Source organism: Sminthopsis crassicaudata, chromosome 3 (assembly GCF_048593235.1).
Source record: "Sminthopsis crassicaudata isolate SCR6 chromosome 3, ASM4859323v1, whole genome shotgun sequence".
Taxonomy (NCBI): Eukaryota; Metazoa; Chordata; class Mammalia; order Dasyuromorphia; family Dasyuridae; genus Sminthopsis; species Sminthopsis crassicaudata.
Genome location: NC_133619.1, coordinates 653,192,291 through 653,204,704, shown reverse-complemented (window position 1 = coordinate 653,204,704; position 12,414 = coordinate 653,192,291). Strand labels below are relative to the sequence as shown.

Genomic DNA, 12,414 nt, shown 5'->3' with positions numbered 1-12,414 from the left:
ATATGTTAAAGTATAAGTTAAATACAATATATGTATACATGTCTAGACAGTTATTTTGCTGTACAAAAAGAATCAGACTTTGAAACAGTTCAACTTTTCTTTATGAAAGTTCAGCTGAATTTGGCATAGCAATTTGGTTAGCAAACTGTTTCTTCCAAGCAGGTTCTGTGGCACTTGCCCCAAGTGTGAAAATGATAGTGACTATTTTGATATTTATATATTTCATAAAACCAACATTTCAATCATTCCTCAGCTATTTTTTAAACTTGGAACACACTGTTGCTTTCTTCTGAATGGCAAAATCTTAGCCAAGTGGAACTCTTCCACTTTGGCCAAAATTTCAATATTATTATCAAATATTGCACAATTGAGAACAGCATTATTTACCATCAAGTTCTTCTTATACAAGATTATTGGTTCCCAGAACTATTCTTAAACTTCATGTTGTTCAAAAAAAGAGTAGATCTAAAAGAGAAGAAAATGCATTGAAAGTTCTACAGTAAGTCTCTCAGAGTTGTGCACTAGACTCTTTCTTGTCCAATACTTTAATCAGTTATTTGAATAAAATCAGGGATATCACAGTTCTAAGATTTTTCAAGTGTTACTAAATTGGGGATATATTGTCAAGAAATTGTATAACAGAACCAGAATCCAGAAAGGTATCACCAAGTGTTATGAAATTTTTAGGGAAAAGTTCGGATCTGCTCCTATAAATGATGCTCTCAGATTCAATTAAAGTGAAAGTAAAATTTAATTATACAACACATGGAATAGATTGCTTATAATAATAACTAATACAGCAAATAATACATGCAAAACAGAGAATAATGAGAATTATGATTAAGATAGCAGAGAAGGGAAGAGAATACATCACCAATTCGGAAGAGCACCAACACTAGATCAACCAACTGGGGAGTCCCAATATAGCCTCTAGGTTCCGAATGGGAATAGATGGTCCCAGACAGATCGTAGGAATTATGGGAGAAGGCAGGGCTCCAACTGCCGAAACATCATCCCATATACTACCATCTTCATGGGTGAAATTCTGAATAGAGAATGCATTACCCACTTTTTATAGGGGTCAGAACAAAGAAGGCTTTGAGCCAAGTAAAGAAATCATATAAGATAGCAATGTACGACAAGGACTCCAGATGGTTATAGTCAAGTGTTGTTTTGACAAGGGGGCCAGTCCTTATCAACAACAACTATTCCAAGGAGTGGCGAGTTCCCAGAGTCACATATTTGGAGCCAAAACACAGGTGGTACACTCCCATCTTATAGATTAAAAAATGGTGAGATTCTCATGGGAAAAGGAGCTAAAACAAATGTTGTTATGGGTTAAGGAATGGTCAGGTTCCCATGAAGAAAGTTATATCTTACATTAATTGGGTTTACATGGTTCAAATGGAAATCAGGTTATTAGGCTCACATGGAGAGAGGCACATCCTTACAATGATTTGAAATGAACTTACTTATAATATAGAAATTTCTTATTCACCAAGGTAGAAAGTTTGGCCAAAACAAGCTGAAAGTAGGAATTTTTGAACCTGAATAAGAAATGTTCCCTCAGTTTAATGAGAGTGAGCTTGGGAAAGGAGGCACAGAAGAAAAACTTTCAAAGCAAGTTTATAGGAGGTAGGGTGCTGTAGAGCTCACCTTTATCCAATGCAAATCAACAAACTTTTCTTACCATTTAAGTGGTCATTATTTGCAACATATTGTGCCGAGTCCTGGTGATATAAAATAAAAAATGAAAACTACCTGGCTTCAAGGAGCTTATGTTCCATTGGAGGATACAACATTGAATCAGGAAAACAAATACAGTTGATTCCAGGAGGTAAAAAATACTACTAAATTTAGCGAAGGAAGGGATAAATACTTATATAGCACCTACTATATGCCAGGTACTGTGTTATATATTTTTTACAAATGGTATTTTGTTTGATAAGGGAATTCAAAAGCATTTCTCTAAGTGGTAGTATATAAAGTGAGTTATAAGAAAGCTAAAGATTCTAGCAGGCAGAGATTAGTTAGAAATACAACTTGAAGTTTAAGGGTATGTGCAAAGACATGGAGTTGAGTGATATAATCCTAATTCAGACAGCTGAAAACTGCTGGAACATACAATGTATGAAGTGGTTTAATGTCAAATTAGATTGGAAAACTGGAATCAGAGGGTGAAGGCTTTTTAATTCCAAGCTTAAGAATTTCTATTTTTTCTTAGAGTCCATAGAAAATCATTGGTAGTTCTTGAGGAAGAGTATAACATCAGATTGGGCCAGGGAAGTAGTATAGCCAGTTGTTCTTTAGAAAAATTATTTTGGTAATATTTATCTTTCTTCCTTATCGACATTGCAAATATTTGTATTCCTAGTTTTATAAAACATAATTTTATATTTATTTTGTATATAAATAGATATATGTTCTTTATATAAAATAAATGCACTTTATTTTTATAATATATAAATATACATTCATAATAATATATGAAGATATCTATATAAATACACTTAGGTATGTATATATGCATACACATGTGTATTTATATTATCTCTTCCATTTTACATTAAGTTTAGAAGAATAAGGATTATTTTTCATCTTTGTTTTTGTCTTACTTGAATAACATATTATGAGCAATTTGGAACTATGCCCAAAAAGTTATCAAACTGTGCATACCCTTTGACCCAGCATTGCTGTTATTGGGATTATATCCCAAAGAAATACTAAAGAGCGGAAAGGGACCTGTATGTGCCAAAATGTTTGTGGCAGCTCTTTTTGTTGTAGCTAGAAACTGGAAGTTGAATGGATGTCCATCAATTGGAGAATGGTTGGGGAAATTGTGGTATATGAAGGGTATGGAATATTATTGCTCTGTAAGAAATGACCAACAGGAGGAATACAGAGAGGCCTGGAGAGACTTAAATCAACTGTTGCTGAGTGAAATGAGCAGAACCAGAAGATCACTATACACTTCAACAACAATACTGTATGAGGATATATTCTGATGGAAGTGGAAATCTTCAACATAAAGAAGATCCAACTCACTTCCAGTTGATCAATGATGGACAGAAATAACCATACCCAGAGAAGGAACACTGGGAAGTGAATGTAAATTGTTAGCACTACTGTCTATCTACCCAAGTTACTTATACCTTCGGAAGCTAATAATTAATGTGCAACAAGAAAATGATATTTACACACATATATTGTATCTAGGTTATATTGTAACACATGTAAAATGTATGGGATTACCTGCCATAGGGGGGAGGGAGTGGAGGGAGGGAGGGGATAATTTGGAAAAATGAAAAAAAAAAAAAAAAAAAAAAAAAAGAATGGATCTGTATTTCCATAAATGACAGTCACTGACTTTAGAGAATGCCAAATTGTTCATAAAATCATGATGTGAATCAATATTCAGTGACTAGCCAGTGAAGACCTTTTACAAAGGCCATCCAGACATCATTTCTGACCAGGCTTCTTGAAAGCCTAGAGGAATTTTTCACCTCTTATATCACTGAAAGCAACCAGGTTAACCAAGTCCATTTGAAATGTAGCATTAATTGGACCATGTCAAGGGAAAGAGAAGTATCCCTGAGAGCCATCTGATAAGCAGAAGGAAACTGAAGTGCATCACTTAAGAGGGGATCAAAGAAACCATAGCTTATCTGAATAAGAGCAAAATTTGAGCCTTTTTCAATTCAATGAGTATTCTGTAGTACAGGGTTTTCTGCCCCTCAGAAACCCTATCTCAACTTACTATTTTCATCCCCCTAAACCTAAAATAGAACCATTCTTCCTTTCTGCCTGTTAAATTTTTTTGATCATTCATTCAATGGTATAATCTCCTATATAAAATATGCCTTTGTTAAATGTAAATACTTTGTACTTGTGTTTATTTTTTGTATCTCTAGTATTGATCACAGGGACTTACAGATATTAGATGCAAAAAATATTTGCATGATTTATTTAATTATTTCAAAAGCTCTCCAAAATATGTTCCTTGCTCCAAGTCCTGATGAAAAGAAGAATTCTGATGCCCCAATTTGAGGTGTTGCCTTTTCTTCTCTGAGAGCTACTTTAAATTAGAGCCACCTGAATTAGCCACCAGAATTCCCAGAATTCATTGTGAATTTCAAGTGCAGACTCTCAAAGGCCTGCTTCTGCCCTCCAAGCAATATAGATTAAATTGAGACTGATTTCCTCCTGTAGGAACTTATAGAATTCCGTAGGGCTCCCATAGAGAAAGTAAGTTCAGAAGTGGCTCCTCCAATGACTACAGATTTACAATCATGCCTCCTAGAGCTATAATTTGGAATGACAGCCATATGAGGGAGCTCTCCAAGGTCCTTCCTTCACTGTGATAGGCATTTTAGATGAGAAATCCCAGAGAAATATTGAGTAACAGATTGGGATTTCTGTTGATCAATTCTACAGCAAACATTAAAACCAAAACTTGATAGTAGTCTTTGGACTGCCACCTACAGTGGGAGGGAGACTGTCAAGGATAAGGAATATTTTTATCTTGCCCAAAAAAGGAATTAAAAAGTTAGGAGAATTTCCTCAATTATAGGAAGGAGCAAATTCTAGGGGCTTAGTTCTACTCCCTTAGTGTATGAGCATAGCTACATTTTTATCTCACTTGTAACCAAGTGATGATATTCTGAATGTTTTATTTATTGTTAGCTATCTTTTACTACCCTACCCCAGTCTGATCTCAAGGGCTCAGGGGAAGTACCAAAGACTCTCTCCCCAACCATCCAGTTTTGTCATTAGAATATGGCAGCACTCTTCTACCACCTACCAACTCAGGTCTAAAAATTATAAACAGTCAATACAAGAATTACCAATATTTTATATAAAATCAATGAATAAAATTTCAAAAAGTGGAGCACACAGTGATTCAAGCATAAAAAGACTAACACTGTTTTGAAAACTGGCCATCAAAGGTGTGACTGGCAATATTTAAGAGCTAACCTACTGCTTTCCCCCTCCCCAAGATGGGGAGGAGCTGAGAATTCTTGGCCTGCTTCCTCATTAAAAAGTCCATTAGTCACTACTGCCAAGATATTGTCGGCCCAATCAGAAGGAAAGCACACTTACATATAAAAGACTATGCCAGCTTTCACTCAGCATCTTTGGCATAAATGGAGGCAGGTCACTGACCAGAACTTTATTAACAGATCACATGCCTCAATTAATAATGGATATGATCAAATGGTCACATATTATTTGTTGGTTAAATTTTTATTATAATATATCCTATAATGGAGGTGGAATAAGTTCCCAATATGCAGGAATTCTTTTTTTCTAAATTTTCTAATTTTAAAGCTTTTTATTTTCAAAATATATGAATAGATTTTTTTAACATTCACCCTTGCAAAACTTTGTATTTAAGATTTTTTGTCCCTCTCTTTCCCCCTCCCCTAGACAGCAATTAATCCAATATATGTTAAGCCTGTGTAATTCTTCTATACATATTTCCACAATTATCTTGCTGCACAAGAAAAATCAAATTAAAAAGAAAAAAATGAGGAAGAAAACAAAAAGCAAACAAATAACAAAAAAAGGTGAAAGTGCTTGTTAAGGACCATACCTAAATGTGAGGGGTGGGTCAGTTCTCTACCCCAGAACTCCCCAGAGTTCTTTCTGGGTGCAGATGGCTCTCTCCATCACAATCTATCAGAACTGGCCTGGGATCACCTCACTGTTGGAGAGTCCCGTCCTACAGAACTCATCATTGCATAAGCTGATTGTTGATGTATTCTCTTGGTTCTACTCACTTCATTTAGATAAGTTTACTCTCCAGTTCTCTCTGAAATCATCCTGCTAATCATTTTTATGGAAAAATAATGTTCCATGACACTCCCATATCATTTAAAGCCTGTAATCAACAGTAGGCCTCTACCAGCTTTTTGTGCCTCCAAATTAAATCGGAATGATAGTTCGTGAAGTTCAATAAGTTATAGCAGAGATGTAAATGTCTGAGGCAAACGACGCTTGGTAGAATTCTTCCTCTGGTTCACTTGGTTAAAGGTGAATGGGCTCCTACCGGATGTAAATAAGTTCCTTATGCTTTAGATAGGAGTTTCCTTTTTGACCTGGAAGAATGACATCTGGCGGTCTTTTCCTGGCATGCCCTCTCGACTCTGAAGAGGTGATAAACTTGGCTTTTCAGAGACCACTGGCCACATGATCAGCCCTAAACAGCTGGCTCCCATTAGCAGGAGAGAAACCCTTGTACGTTTCAAAAAGTGTAAAATGCATAGTCATTCATAGATATGTTTTTACACTTCGTGTTTAAACAGACCTCATTTAGTGGGATTTTACCAAGTAATTTGAGGAGAATAATCAATTGTGGCCATTAACAAGGGTTGAGAGACTAATTGTCAATTTATCAATAGAATGTTATTAATACAAGGGTTATCAGCTGTCTGATCTCTTAAACCAAAGACAATCGTGGTGGCGGGCTCAGATAACACACTAGAAAGTGATCATACTACCATGAGAGGCCGGAAGTGACATCATTGGACTCTCTCGGTACTCGGACCGTCCCGGCCTTTCCCGGACGGAGAGCCGTCTCCACCCAGGCCTGATTAAATGGAGTTCCCCCGGGACTAGCTCTTCCTCGCAGGGTCCGATAGAGGAGTCACTCCAATCTCCTCAGGAAAGTGCTTCCGGGACACTAAACTTTTAAAGTCGGGGCTTTAGAAAAGGGGGGGGGCTCTGGCCCCCATTCATGGATTATTAGTAATTGTATAAGTAAATGAGTAAACGACTTTTACTTGTTTCCGGTCATGGGGAGCGCTAGATGAGGACGGGCTGGACGAGGTAAAGCACGCAGGGGTGTGGCACACCCACAATCCTCTGGGGTGATCCCGAGAAAACTTCGGACTCAGGTCGGACTTCGAGCATTTAAATCCAATTCAGCTCGTGACCTCATTGGTCGTCTTCGGAAACAGAGGATGAGCATCCGTGCTATGGTGCTGGGGAGCACAAAAAGAGGCAAAAACCCCCACCCCAAACCCAGCCCTCGCCCTCGCGGAGCTTCCAAAGAGACAGCAAAGAGAAGACGAGTGCTCGTGGAGGAAAAGTAATTAGGAGGGCAGGCGCTGGAATGAAGCGGGGTCCAGAAGACGCTCCGGACCCAGAGGCCCTCCGCAGCCGGAGACCTCCCCTCCACCAGTCTTCACAGCTTCCAGAGTCCCTGGCGCCGGCAAGTATCCCGGGGGGCGGGGCTAGGGCTGAAGGCCCCGCCCCAGAGCGGACTACAAGCCCCAGAATGCCCCGCGGCGACCCCTCTGTAGTGGCGGGCACGCGCATAGCGGCGCTCGAGTTATGAGCGCGGACTTCCCGGACTTCCGGAGGAAAGGGCACAGGTGGTGAGTGAGGCTGGGGGAGAAGGGGTCCCGGGAGAGGGGGCGGGGGCAGTTCCTCAGTCCGCTTCTCTGAGTCCTGCTAGGCCTCGCGTCGCGGGCACGCGTGTTCCACCCCGAGGTGGCTGCGTGGGAGCCCCGGGCTGGAAGAGCTGGGCGGGGCCCGAGTCCAGTTTCTGTAGCCGGAGCTGGTGCAAATGCCGCGAAAAAGCCCAACTCCACCGGGCTCGGACCCCCGCAGACCGCCTGGGCCGCGGCCGGACTCGGGACTGGGCACGGGACGTGGGCCCCGGCGTGACCAGGCCCGGAGCCAGGGGTCTGGCCGCCGAGCCGGACGCTGGCCTGGGCGGAGGGGGCGGGGGCTTGGACCGAGATGCCCCTCCCCCCATGTGGCGCCCGGCATGGGCGCGGTGAGACTCCCCGGCCCCCTCACCCTCCTACCCTCCGCAGGACGTAGCGGCGCCAGGACTGAGGCTCCCCGCGAGCCAGGGCCAGGGGCCTAGGAGGACTGACGGGCCCGAATCGGGGCCCAGGAGAGCTAGCATTTCAAAACGGAGCGTCTTTCCCGCCCTTTCTCCCACTTCTACATTCTCCCCCCCCCCCCCCGGACGTTTTACTAGCTCCCCCTCTTGACCTCTTTACGCCTTTGCTGCGTTCCAGGAGTGAACTTACAGCTTCTCCAGCTGCTTTCTGTGTTATCTCTACTTGTTGGAATCCCCCTTTTGGGGCATTTTTTCCCAAAACACTTTATTTTTCCAGATACATGCCGATACTTTTCAGCATTCATTTTTGTAAAAGTCGCATTTTTCTACTTCCCTTTCCCCTCCTCCAAACAGCGAGCAATCCGATTTAGGTTAAACGCGGGCAGTCTCTTAAAACTTATTTTCACATCAAGAAAAGTGAGACCAGAAGGAAAACACGGAAATGGCGAAAATACTAGGCTGCCCTCCACATTCCGCCTCCGTAGTTCCCTCTCTGCATGGGTGCCGTTTTCCGTCCTAAGTCAGCTAGAAACTCAAAAGGGCCGCGTCCACGGGGACCGCTCGTTACATATTCGTGTGGCCGGGCGCTGTTCTCTTCTCATCGTTTCGTGTGAGTCTCTCCAGGCCTTTCTGAAATTAGCCCATTACGTTCATTTGCCGTAACTTGTTCAGCCGTTCCCCAGCTGAAGGGAATCCGCTCAACTTCCAGTTCCGTGACCCTACGGAAAGCGCTGCTACGAACAGCTTTGCACATCGGGGCCCTTCCCCGCGTTCGTCCCTTTGGGATACAAAGGATATACAGTCTGATGGACACTTGGGCATGGTTCTAAGCTGCTCTCCAGGGGTTGGATCATTTCACAGTTCACCAACGATGTATTAGTGTGCCAGTTCTCCCACATTCCTTCCAGCATTTATCATTGTCTTTTGCTGTCTTCTTAGCCAATCTGAGAGATGTATATTGGTACCTCAGTTGTATTAATTTGCATTTCTCTATTAGTGATTTAGAGCAATTTCAAATGACTAGAAATAGCTTTAATTTCTTCATCAGAAAATTGTCTGCTCATACATTCTAACCATGAAATCCCCCCTCCTTTTTTTTTTGGAGGCTTGATTCAGGAGCCACATTGTCATGAAGTTTTCCTTAATTCCCCATTTCCTCCATCCTTCTGCCTTCACTGGGAGTAATCCCCCCCTCCCCAAATTTCTGGACACTTTAATAGGTGTTTCTTAAATTGTATTATCATTCCACTGGGCGTGGGCCAAGAGGCAGCCGTTTTTAGGATGTTATTACTCAGTTATGTCTGAGGCTTGGTGACCCTATTTGAAGTTTTCTTGAAAAATGTTCTGGAAAGGTTTGCCATTTCCTTCTCCAGATTATTTTGCGGATGAGTAACTGAGGCGACAGAGTTAAGTGATTTGCCCAGAGTCATACAGCTAGTAGATTTCTGAGGCTGGGTTTGAATTCATGAAGATGAATCTTCCTGGTTCATGCAGTTCTCGGAAACTGGCTGTGTGACCGTGGGCAAAAATGCCTATTGGCTTCCCAAAAAAGTGGGAAGAAAAGAAAGTTAATGGTCTTTACTTCATTAAGAAAGTTATTGATAAAAAACTGGCTCCATCTGGAAGCCATTGCTGATTCACATGTTGCTATTTTGATGTGTTTTTAATAAACTTTTAATTCTTTCTGTCTTGAGTTTTGCCTGGAAAATCAGGGTGAAAGCCTGAAGAATTTTCTTTCCCCAGAATGTTCTCATTTGGAAGTATCTCAGAAGTTGCAAGCTTAGTTTCCAAGACTTCCTATCTCTTGGGGTTTCTTTGGGGTGGGGGGTTGCTTAGAGTTCTCAGATCCATGGAGACTTACGTGTCCAGAAGCCACCGGGACACCAAGTTGAGCAGCAGATGTGACCAGTGTATGGTCTTTGTGGCACCAGAAGCTATAGCCGGGGCAGCTGCCACATCAGCAGAGGGACTAAAGCAGTTGAAGGTAACCACTGGGCTTTAAATCTGTTGATGAGCTGGGCAGTGCCCGCTCCAGGCATGTGCATGAGAACATTTCTGTTCCAACTACCTGAAGGCAGCCCAAGCAGGTGCTGTGAAATTCTTCAGGCTTGTTCATACACCGAAGATGCCGACGTCCGCCGCTGTATCCCAGGCCATCACGGCACCTTGACGTTTGTCTTACCATCGGACTTTGATAACTCTGAAGACTTTCCTATCAGGACTTATCTCTGCAGTCCATGATGCTTCTCTCTCCAGAAGGAAGATCTTGTTTGGCAACTTTAGCCCCAGGCAGATAAGGTCCCCAGATCACATCCCTGAAGGAGTTCCTCTAAGCCAGCTCCAGTGGTTTCTACTCTCAGGTGAATTCCGTGGCCATATCCTTGAAGGTCATTGTTTGCTGAGCTTAGTTGTGAGGATGGCTGGGAAAATGCCCTTCAGAAGCATGGGCAGAGCCTTCCACTAGTGTACCTTAGCTCTCAGTCCACCTACACTTTATTCCCCACTGCACTCTTCAGTCTGGTGACATTGGTCTTCATCCTGTTGATTTCAGAAGCCGTGGGGGTAGGTATTCATACTGGTAGTTTTGTTCATATTATTTTATTAAAGAAGTATTAACAACTGTGTTGAAAATGTGTTGAAAATGTGTTTGAAAAGTTACTGATAGCCCTTTTCAACATGGAGGTGATTCAGACGAATTCCAATAGACTTATAATGGAGAGAGCTATCTGCATCCAGAGAGAGGAATTGAATGTGAATCCTACATAGTATTTTCAACTTTTGTTGGTGTTTGCTTGCTTTTTTTTTTCTTTCTCAAGATTTTGCAAGGTGAATGTCTAAAAATTATTTTTGCATATATTTTGAAAAAAAAAAGCTATTAAAAAAGAAAAAGTTACTGATCTTGAATCACCAGTGAAAACAACTGAAGTTTAAATCCTTATTTAATCCTTTTATTGTTCTTTGCTATACTGCAGATACTAAGAATGATTCTCACTCAGATCTCATAGTCTAATTTAAGGCAGGTACATAAATAAATAACAATATGTGCAAAGTACAAAGGAAAAAACATCCAAAGTTCTCAGGAGAATTGGAAAGAACTTGCCTTTTTAAATGTTCTCATTCTTAGCCCTTGAAATTCTAAACTGGGGATTAAGACCTAGACTTGCATCAATGCAAACCAAGATTACCAAGAGTAACTTTCATTCTTTTTAATTTAAAAATTTCCTTGATAAAATGAATGATATGGGAATGAATCAACAAAATTAGAGCTCACTTCCTAACCTGTGGAAAGTTGTAAAAAATTTTAAAGGTCAATATTGTTTAACTTGCTTCCATAGGAATTAAAAGTATTTTTTACTTCAGCCACAACTCATTCAGAGCCATACATTCTTACAAGTTAATTGAAAAAGTAAAAATGGGGCAGCTAGGGGGCGCAGTGGATAGAGTACCAGCCCTGAATTCAGGAGGACCCGAGTTCAAATCTGGTCTCAGACACTTAACACTTCCTCGCTGTGTGACCCTGGGCAAGTCACTTAACCCCAGCCTCAAGAAAAAAGAAAAAGAAAAAAAAAAAAGGAAAAAGTAAAAATGCAGTCCTCTTTGGAGGCAGGTAGGGACAATAACAAATTTATGACTGAAAGCAAAAGTCATTTATCTTCTCAGGGGTTCATTTTCTTCTGTGAAATGAGGGTGGGCCTACTTGATCCTGAAGAGCTCGTTTCAGCACATTATTGTATTATGAGATGACCTGTTGGGAATCTTGGCCATGGCTGTTTTGTGATGGTCATTTTTTTTTTTTTTAAACTCAGCAAGTATGTAGAGCTCCTACTGTGTTCAGGGGCATTGTGCTAGTCTTTGGATAAGATATAAATAAATCCTGGCATTAAGAACACTTATATACTAGTTGAAGCAGGTAGATGGTTCAGTGAGTAAAGAGCTGGCCTGAAGGCAGGAAAACTTATCTCCTTTGAGTTCAGATCTGATCTCTGACTTGCCAACTGTGTGACCTTGAGTAGTAAGTCACTTAACCTGCTTGCCTTAGTTTCCTCATCTGGAAAATGAGCTGGAGAAGGAAATGGCAAACTAATCCAGTATCTCTGCCAAGGAAACCCCAGATGGAGTCAGAGTTGGTCTCTACAATCCTTGAAAATCATTTATCATAAAATTTTTTGCAGATTCTTTTCAATCTTCTGTGTATGAGGCTGATGAGATCCTTGTTATAATGTCTTTATTTTGCAGACACATTACTCATCTGATCCATTATAACAGTGCCTTAACGTAGGAAAATTAGTTTTATACCATTGTACAAATGAGGAAACTGAGGCCCACTGAAGTTAAGTGCCTTACCCAAACTCACTTAGGTTACATATCTGAAGTAGAATTAACAAAATTTAAATATTGCCACTCTTTAAAATTGAGATACAAAGAAAAAAAGGTTACTAAAGAAGATAATTGTCGAAAAATAAATGTTAATGAAAGGAAGTAGCAGAATGCATTAGAAAGTAGACCTTAAAACTATTCTGTAAAAGAAACACTCTTGAAATAAAGATTCATACAGCATT

The 12,414-nt window shown here is 40.8% G+C and overlaps 1 long non-coding RNA gene across 1 annotated transcript; it reads left to right on the top strand.

The window, feature by feature from the left end:
* Positions 1 to 5,306: 5,306 nt before the first annotated feature.
* Positions 5,307 to 9,538, top strand: LOC141564685 (uncharacterized). Its single transcript, XR_012488682.1, has 2 exons — positions 5,307 to 7,379; positions 7,824 to 9,538. It is a non-coding gene; the product is annotated as an uncharacterized LOC141564685 (long non-coding RNA).
* The last annotated feature ends 2,876 nt before the right edge of the window (positions 9,539 to 12,414 follow it).